This window comes from Octodon degus, unplaced genomic scaffold (assembly GCF_000260255.1).
Source record: "Octodon degus isolate 3935 unplaced genomic scaffold, OctDeg1.0 scaffold00209, whole genome shotgun sequence".
Taxonomy (NCBI): domain Eukaryota; kingdom Metazoa; phylum Chordata; class Mammalia; order Rodentia; family Octodontidae; genus Octodon; species Octodon degus.
The window spans coordinates 3,065,129-3,073,197 of NW_004524785.1; the positions used below are offsets into that span (position 1 = coordinate 3,065,129).

Consider the following 8,069-nt stretch of genomic DNA (forward strand, 5'->3'; position numbering starts at 1 on the left):
CTCCAAACCTCCTACTTCTCTGCTGTCCTGCAAGCTACGTGGTGTGGGGCAGGCACATTACCCAGGGCTTCACTCATTGGTCTCAAAACAGAAAATAACACTAGCATCCTCCTCGGGACTCAGTTCAAAACAGTGACAAGGCCACTACCTGTGGCCTGGGTGTGCGCCCAGGAAGATGGCTCACTGCTATGTAAGGGACATCCAAGATTACTCGCCTGTCCTGCTAAAGGCTCCACCCCAACCTCGACCTTCACTCTCTCCATTCCCTTAACTCCAACTGTCATGTGTTTCTAGGTAGCTACTAATCTCCTGAGTTTCCCATTTCTGTGAGTCCAGGTCAGCCTTCAATTTATTAGCCTGTAACCCACGCTGCCCTCACACTTGTGCTTCTCCTGCCTCTGCCTCTTCCTGAGTGCTGGAATTGCTGACTTTCCCTCTGTAATATTACCAAACTGCTTCTATTTTTAAACTTAGCAAATACAGTGTTTAATCATTTTTTTTTAAATGTATTTAGTACAGGGTCTACACGGTCTCACTACACAGCTTAGACTTGTAGTGATCCTCCTGTTTTCAGCCTCCCAAGCACTGGGATTACAGGCATGCACCACCATACCTGGTCTCAATGGACATCTCAGCATGCCCCGGGGTGGGGCCGGCAGGGCAGGCCAGGGATTGAACCCTAGTCCTTGTGTCTGCCTAAGTGGTCATTCATTTTAAGGCATTTATCAAGGTAAAAAGAACATAAACAAGAGTCAGTACTCAAAATTACTGAATATTTTTATGCAATATGCTGATAGCCTTAAAAATACTATTATACCAATCCTCAAAACCATCCTGTGAGGTAGGTACTAACTGCATTCCAAGTAAGAAGACTGGATTCCAAAGAGATAAATAAACTGCTGGAGTCCCACAGCCATCACGGGCTTGGAGACAGCTGAGACCCAGCACAGCCCAGCTCCGGCATCTTCCCCGCACCAAGCTGCCTCCTCCACGCTCCCCTTTGGCCCCCTTGCAATGGCTGAAGGACACTGCCATCCAGGAAACCAAGGCTTCCTGAAGCTCACAGGGTCACAGCCTGCAGCGATGGCCCTGGGCTCAGCCTACCTGAGCAAGCTCCTACATGCCTCCTCTAAGGTGCTGGTCAGCAATGAAAAGCCAAGGCTGCTGCTCCCCACCGCACTCCAGTAAGTGACAAAGTGTCATGACATTCCTATAGCCAGCCTGGAGAGCAGGGCACAATGACCACACAGCCAGAAGACTTGCTCCACACGGAGGTAGCCTCACCACACACCCACTGCCTCTTCTGGCAGGCACTTCTAATTTTCTGACACAGTTTCTCTATCTTGAAACCCTACTGTGGCAACGCAGGACAGACTGGTCTCTGCTTATATTTATACATGCCTGGTTCCTCAGAAGGGAGGTTCAGAGTAACAAGTAGGCACACTGCACCAAAACTAGTGTTCTCTTGCCATGCCCAGACTCGGTGGAGATGGAAGGAATGTGCAACCAGCAGTGTGTGCTGCCAGGTGCCACGGTGCCACCCTCGGTGACACGATGTTCACAGCACCCTGACACAGCCAGGGTCTTTGTGGGGCAGCACCAGGTTTCTAAAATCCCATCCACTCTGAATGTTTAAAATCTCACTACTAAGATCCAGAGGCTGAAGGAGTGTCACGACTTCAGCAAGCACCAAAACACCTACTAAACACATTCTGTTTCTTTCACCCAGCAGAACGGCAGCCACTGGGGAAGGGCACAACCTGACACAGGACTGATAATTTAGTCCTTGAGAGCACAGTATGGGGGGAAACCATAACGGGGGGGGGGGCCTCTATGTAATTCAAGCTGGCCTTGAACTCACTGCAACCTAAGCCAGCCTAGAAGTCCATCCTCCTGCTTCGGCCTGTTACATGCCAGGACTAGTTGTGCACAGTGACACCTGGCCTACCGCATTTTTTTTTTTTTTTTTTTTGGTGGAACCAGGGATTGAACTCAGGCCCTTGCGCTTGCCAGGGAAGCGCTTATTCCACTGGGCCATCTCTCCGGCCCCGCCTACCGCATTTTAAATGAAGATAATATTTAATGTATCAACTGCACTTTTAGAGAAACACATGCATATGCATACTAATGTATATGTAAGAAGATGTAACAGGCAAAATTAAGGATCGTTTATACATCCAATAGGAAACCAATTCATAACTGATACACCTACATGTTATAGACCATAATTGAGAAGAGCTACAAGCATGAAAAGATCTCCAAGGTATGTGGAAAAAAAAAAAAAATAAGAGTGGAACAATATACACTAGCACATCTAGGCTTAGAAAAGAAAACCACAGGCAGAGGCTGGCAGAGGCTGGCAGTTTCGGGATAGGCCCGCAACTGCTACAGCTGTTACCTGAGCTCTGGCGGTGAGGCAATGTCGGGCGGGGGGGGGGGGGGCCCAGTGGGGGACTTCTACAGGACCTCAAGCAGAAGGCGGGGTGCTGAAGCAGAATATACTCATATGGTGCCTATATGGTTTAAGAAAAAAGCATCTGAATTGAACACCACTACCCAACAAGGTCCTAATGCCAACATGAAACTCCTGTGCCAACGTGGTACCGCATCCAGGTGGCACTCGCACGCTGCTGACTTAAGGCGGACCAATAAGCTTCAAGTCCCATTTCTGGGCCTCCAAAGACTGGACCAAGATCAACAGGGAAGGAAGACATGCGGGGCAAGGAAAACTGGGAAAAGCTCTTTGCAAACTGCCAGCCTGCCTTCCCCGGAACCTACAATCTCCCTAATTTATCAATTCTAGAGACATCTTCCCTCTCAGCCCCATACAAAGAGACAAAAGGCAAAATTGGGATTAAGAGAACACTCCCTCTCCACATCAGAGGGGAAGCCTCCCACTGTCCCCAACAGAGCTGGTCTCAAGCAAGCCAAGGAAAGAACCTGGCCAGGCTCCACCTTCGCGACTGCCGCTCCATGCTCCCGGGAGGGCGGGGACAGCCAGCCAAGCCTGGCAGCCCCGGAGCCCTGGAGTCCCTCCACTTCGGCAAGCAGCCCAGGCCTCTTTCTCACTCACTACTGAAATCCAAACTGCACCGGTATACAAATCAGATGGTTCTGCCAAAACATGGGGAAAAAGAGGGATAAATCAATGGTATGCTGACTAAATATATATTTATTCTTTCTGTTTGCCAGAGCTGTGGCACTGTTGGAGATTTCAACATTTGTTAAGTATCTTTTTAGCTTCTCAGTAATAACTAAAACAAACATACTCCCAACACACGTGTTGTATGTGCACAACACCAAAGAACAGCGAAGAGGCTTTACTTAGGACACAGTGTTCAAGAGAGGCATGAGGATTAAAAGGCTTTAATGCAGGCAAAAACAGTTTTCTGCAGTTAAAACCTGTGCCCTATCAGCCAAACGCTCCTGCTCGACACTTCAGCAGTCCTCTTAGAACAAGAGAAGAGAGGTCACTCCTTCTGGGAAAGAAGTAAACACCCAGCAGAGTGCGCCAGAGCAGCCCACGCAGAGACTAGCCAGCAGAGCGGGTTGGTAACAGAGGTACAAGGTAGAGAGAGAACACAGCCCAAAGAAAGCCAGACCTGATCAATGTGTCTGCAGCCCGGCAAAAGCAAGAACAAAATCCCTGAAGGGCAGGGGCATTAGGAATTCTGGAAGCCTGACAGCAAGTTCACTACTGTGCCTGGCACTGAGAATCAGAGAAGGCACCGACCCGTGCACTCCGCACGCAGCAACAGTGTGTCCTACTTGAGGACCAGCCATCCTCTCAGTCCCTGTGCAGGTCGTGGTCCCCTGAGTCAGCCTGGTCTCCCCCAGCCTTCAGTACTCAGGGGAGGGTGGGTGCCCCTCACCACTGCGGACTCATCCCCTCTTCACTCCTTCCTCAGCCACCTTGGTGTGCTTGGTGACAAGCCAACCCCGCCTATCAATCTCAGAGAAAAGTCAGAACTCCCCTGGGGAGTTCACAGAGCAGAAGAAGGAGGTACAGGGTGCGCCCCAGGCAAGCTTCCTCTTTGGTGGTATCTTCCCTTTAGCACTCTCTTTAAAGTGTAAATGTTCAAGGCAGCATTTCCCTAAATGGGATCTGAGAAGCCTGCCTCCAGCCCTTGGAGATACCTCAGCAGAGGGAGGAATGAGGCCTCCACCCTATCAGCACAGGGGCTAAGCAGGAAAGGCTAAGGCCCTTTCAGGCTGGAGGCAGATGCAGGTCTCTAGCGGTCAGCAACAGACCAAAGGAGGAAATTGTGGTTTCTATAAAGATTGCTTTTAGTCTATAGGGAGAGGGTACCTCCAACACACAGAACTGCAGTGGGAAGGAGGCAGAGAGGAGAGGAAAAGAAAGGCCTGCATTTGATTTCTCCCTCTCTCGCTTCCAATATGCAGAGGGGCTAAGCTCCTCTAACAGGTCTACCTCTTTCTACATCTCCACAGCCACTGTCTGAGTGTCTCACCTCCAAGTCCCCAACATAACTCAAGCTAAGTGCTTTAAAAAACTCCTTCCTCTAGAATTTCTACTTGTTCCACTTCATTCTCCACAGTCCTACCAAGCCACCTTTCTCCATAGGGACCTCATCCTGTCTTCCTGAATGAAGCTCCCCATTCCTAGGACAGCACCCTATCAGCACAGCGAGCAAAGCCCCTGCCTACTCTGCAGCATCAAGGGAAACACAGGCTTGGTGCCCCACCAACCACCAACTCTAAGAGTAACAACTGACTGGATTCGTGTGTTGCTGTTCCATTTCCACATCTACACATTGGGAATAACATGAGAAACCCTCCCCCACAATCTGCTGTAGCCATTAAGTCTGAGCTGTGAAGAGCCTAACTCTGGAGAGACTGTCCCCAGCGAGGGCACGCTGCTGATCACCGTGCTGTACCACCTCTTCATAGCGAGTAAACAAAAAAAAAAAAAAAAAAAAAAAAAAAAAAGACACATGCAAGCCCGGTGAATGTAAAAGCCAGGCTGCCAAAATGTGAAAGAAGCCAGAATTAACTCATTATCAAAACAATGTGAGAGGAGGGAAAGAATGAGAAGAGAAAGACAACATTTCCTTCAAGAAGAAAAGCTTTTAAAATACAAATCTCTATGATGTTTTGAACTTCATTTGTAATAAAGATTTAGGAAGATGACACCTCAAAAGCTTACAAAGGAGATGCTTCTATTTTTTTAAATGATTTCTTAATTAATATCTTCAGAGAACTAAGGAGTACTTTTATAGACTGACTGGATCTTAATAAAATACTGAGAAATTCTGGCATCAGTCACAACACATACCCTCTTGGAATTTAATTTCCTTTTCAACATACAACTTAACTCTAGAAACTCATTTACAACGCCACCACAACCAGTCAAAATCTGCTGAGCACAAAACACTACAGGCCTGGGTAAAAACTGGTCCCCGTGGGCCCGATCCAATCTCCAACAGAGATGTCCCCCAGGCCAAACTTTCCAGCTTTCACTATCAGCCACATTCAACTATTTCCCTCCTGCTTTCTCCTTCTCCCACCTTGGGCTACCACTCTCCTTCCAGTGCCTTCCATCAGCGAGAAGCCCCTCAAATTCAGTACCATTTCCCCCACTGAACAAATGAACAAAAAAGAGCCAGATGTGTTTGCATACCCCTGTAACCCCAGCTACTCTGGAGGCCTAGGCAGAAGGAACAGGAGTACAAGGTCAGCCCAGGCAACTTAGCAAGTCCCTATACATGCACTTTTGACTTCTTGCCAATGACCCGGCTGGCTGGCTTCTCGTTTTATTCAGATCCTTCCTTTTGGACTCAGTGATCCTGGGTCCTAGAATACTCACTGCAGGTTGGGGTAGGGAGACAAACGCTGGGAGAATTACTCATAAGGACAAAAATGTGCTTTAAAAGCTTCTTTCCCCTGAGGACAATTCCTACTGGAAGACTTAATCAATTCCATTATCCGGAGTGGCCAACCTTAACTGAGTACCCACTGCAATTCACAGCACACCTTATGTAACACAAGGCAGCTAGTTTAACCCTTATTTTACATATGCAGCAACCAGGCTCACAGAGGTCAGGCAAGGGCTCCAGATTGGTCCCCAGGGCCATCAGACGCCTGACTGCCTTCAGGGTCTATCAGCACTTATGTTAAAAATGTCCTGGGTTAGAGAAGGATTCACTTTACAGGATCTCATTAATTGCCACAACCACTTAGGTCAGCTAGCAATTCCTTTTCTAGCGTTACTAATCTATATGGACTCAGCAATCATCAGTAACTTGTGCAAAGGTACTGTAACATGCCACAGTGCTGGATCCCAGCTTTGTCTTCTCACCTGGAAACTGATGCTCATTCCTAACTCAGTGTCCCATACATGGCAGGAGCTCAGATGGTAACTACTATTGGCAACACGATTTTTATTAATTTAATAGCTCCCAGCTAAAGCAAAATTTACACATATTCACATTTCTGATATTTTGAACCCAACCGTCAAGCCTGAAGACACCATCTTACTGCCATCTAAAACTCAAGAAAACCACAACTATAGCTGTCCAGAAACTGACCAAAAAAGAAAATAAATGCAAAAGTATTGAAAATGATGTGGTCAAACACAATATAGACTCTGAAGGCTACTAGGAAGGAAACAGAGAAGTATTTGGTTATAATAAAATACTCCTCCCCATCCAGAACCATGATTGATCACTAATGTGCTATCTAAATCCAGACATTCCAATTCGATGGCACCCAAATGCTCCCAGAATTTCAGTGAGAGATTGCAAAGGGGACACACGGAATGGGGCAGGGGGAGGGTGCTCTATCTCTTGGAGCTATTTTTAATGTGCTGTCTCTAAGGGCACTGCTTATTTGCTTACTACATTCACTTGAAAACAGGTTAGTTCAGCAGTGACAGATGCAATAGCAATCAGCTCAGCACGGCTCAAGCCTGAGCAGAAAAGCAGAAGTGTAAGTGTACAAGGATCCCAGCATCAGATAGATCCAAAGAAGCCTGTGATATGAAAACTAAAGCTCCGGAAAATGTCTTTCAGGTGAGGCCCCAAGACAAACCAACTGAGCTTGAAGATGAAAAAAAAAGAAGGCCCACAAGTAATACAGGTAGCAACTTTATAGTAAAGATAGATGGCTAGGACCAACACTACTATTTGTCTGCACAAGTAAAAAACTTATATTGTAAATCTAATACTGATGATTGGTTTTTTGTTTTGCTTTTCGAATCTTCTCATTTATTTGGAGTCTATGTTAGTTTCTTTATAAGAACAGGCTGAGTTTGTGTGGCTACTCTCACCACACTAGGAAAAACCCTCTCTCCCCCAGAAACCTTATTCCTGTCTTTATCAGACTAGCTGGCTCTTTGTAGAATCCCCTTCCCAGACATGAAACCTGAGGCGCAGAGAGGGCAAGTGGTTGGTTCCTCCAAGACCATATATCCCTTGCTAACACATCTAGACAGGTACAAGGACCCAAAGGGGCCACAAGCTCAATCTCCAGCTGTTAAGACTATTCCAAACGACCTGGCGTGTCTCAAATACCAAGTTTCTGTGGGAGAGAGGGACAGGAAAACAAGAGACACGCACAGGAATCACCGCTCCTGTCAGGAAGCACCACACTGGTTATCCTAACAGTCCCCAGCATCTCCAGAACCACTTGTTTCTAAAATAACCGACCTCAGCCTGGGAATAAAAGGCTGCATCTTTTGCCTACGAAGCTGCGGGCAGATGTGGCGCTGGGCTGTGGCAGCCGCTAGCCCGACCAGCCGCGGGACTGTTGGAGTCAGGGAGCCTGGAGGAGGCAGCACGGGACCGGGAATGGAGCGGCGGGGTGCGCGAGGAGCCGGCGGAGGTGTTTTTCAGACAGTTAGGGTTTCCGCAGCGCAGGCAGCCCTCCTCACCTGGAAGCCGAAGCACGCCACCCCCGCCCGCGGCCGGGAGCCTCAACTTCCCCAGCAGCCCTGCGCGGCGCGGCGCGGGCCGGGCCGGGCCCTGCTGACCCCGCTGGGGAGTAAGCCGCGCTCGGCCGCCCCACCCTCCGCCTACCGGAACTCCCCGCCGGCCCGACCCGCGTCCGAG

General features: G+C 48.4%; 1 long non-coding RNA gene across 2 annotated transcripts in view; it reads right to left on the reverse strand.

Moving 5' to 3' along the window:
* Window positions 1-8,069, reverse strand: part of LOC111813650 — a 60,810-nt gene that overhangs the window by 50,751 nt on the left and 1,990 nt on the right. The window contains exon 1 of one of the 2 annotated variants that reach the window (XR_002818843.1): window positions 7,892-8,023. The exons of the other annotated variant lie outside the window; for it this stretch is intronic. This is a non-coding gene — a long non-coding RNA (uncharacterized LOC111813650). Of the gene's footprint in view, window positions 1-7,891; window positions 8,024-8,069 lie in introns of those variants that run through there. 2 annotated transcript variants of the gene reach the window in all.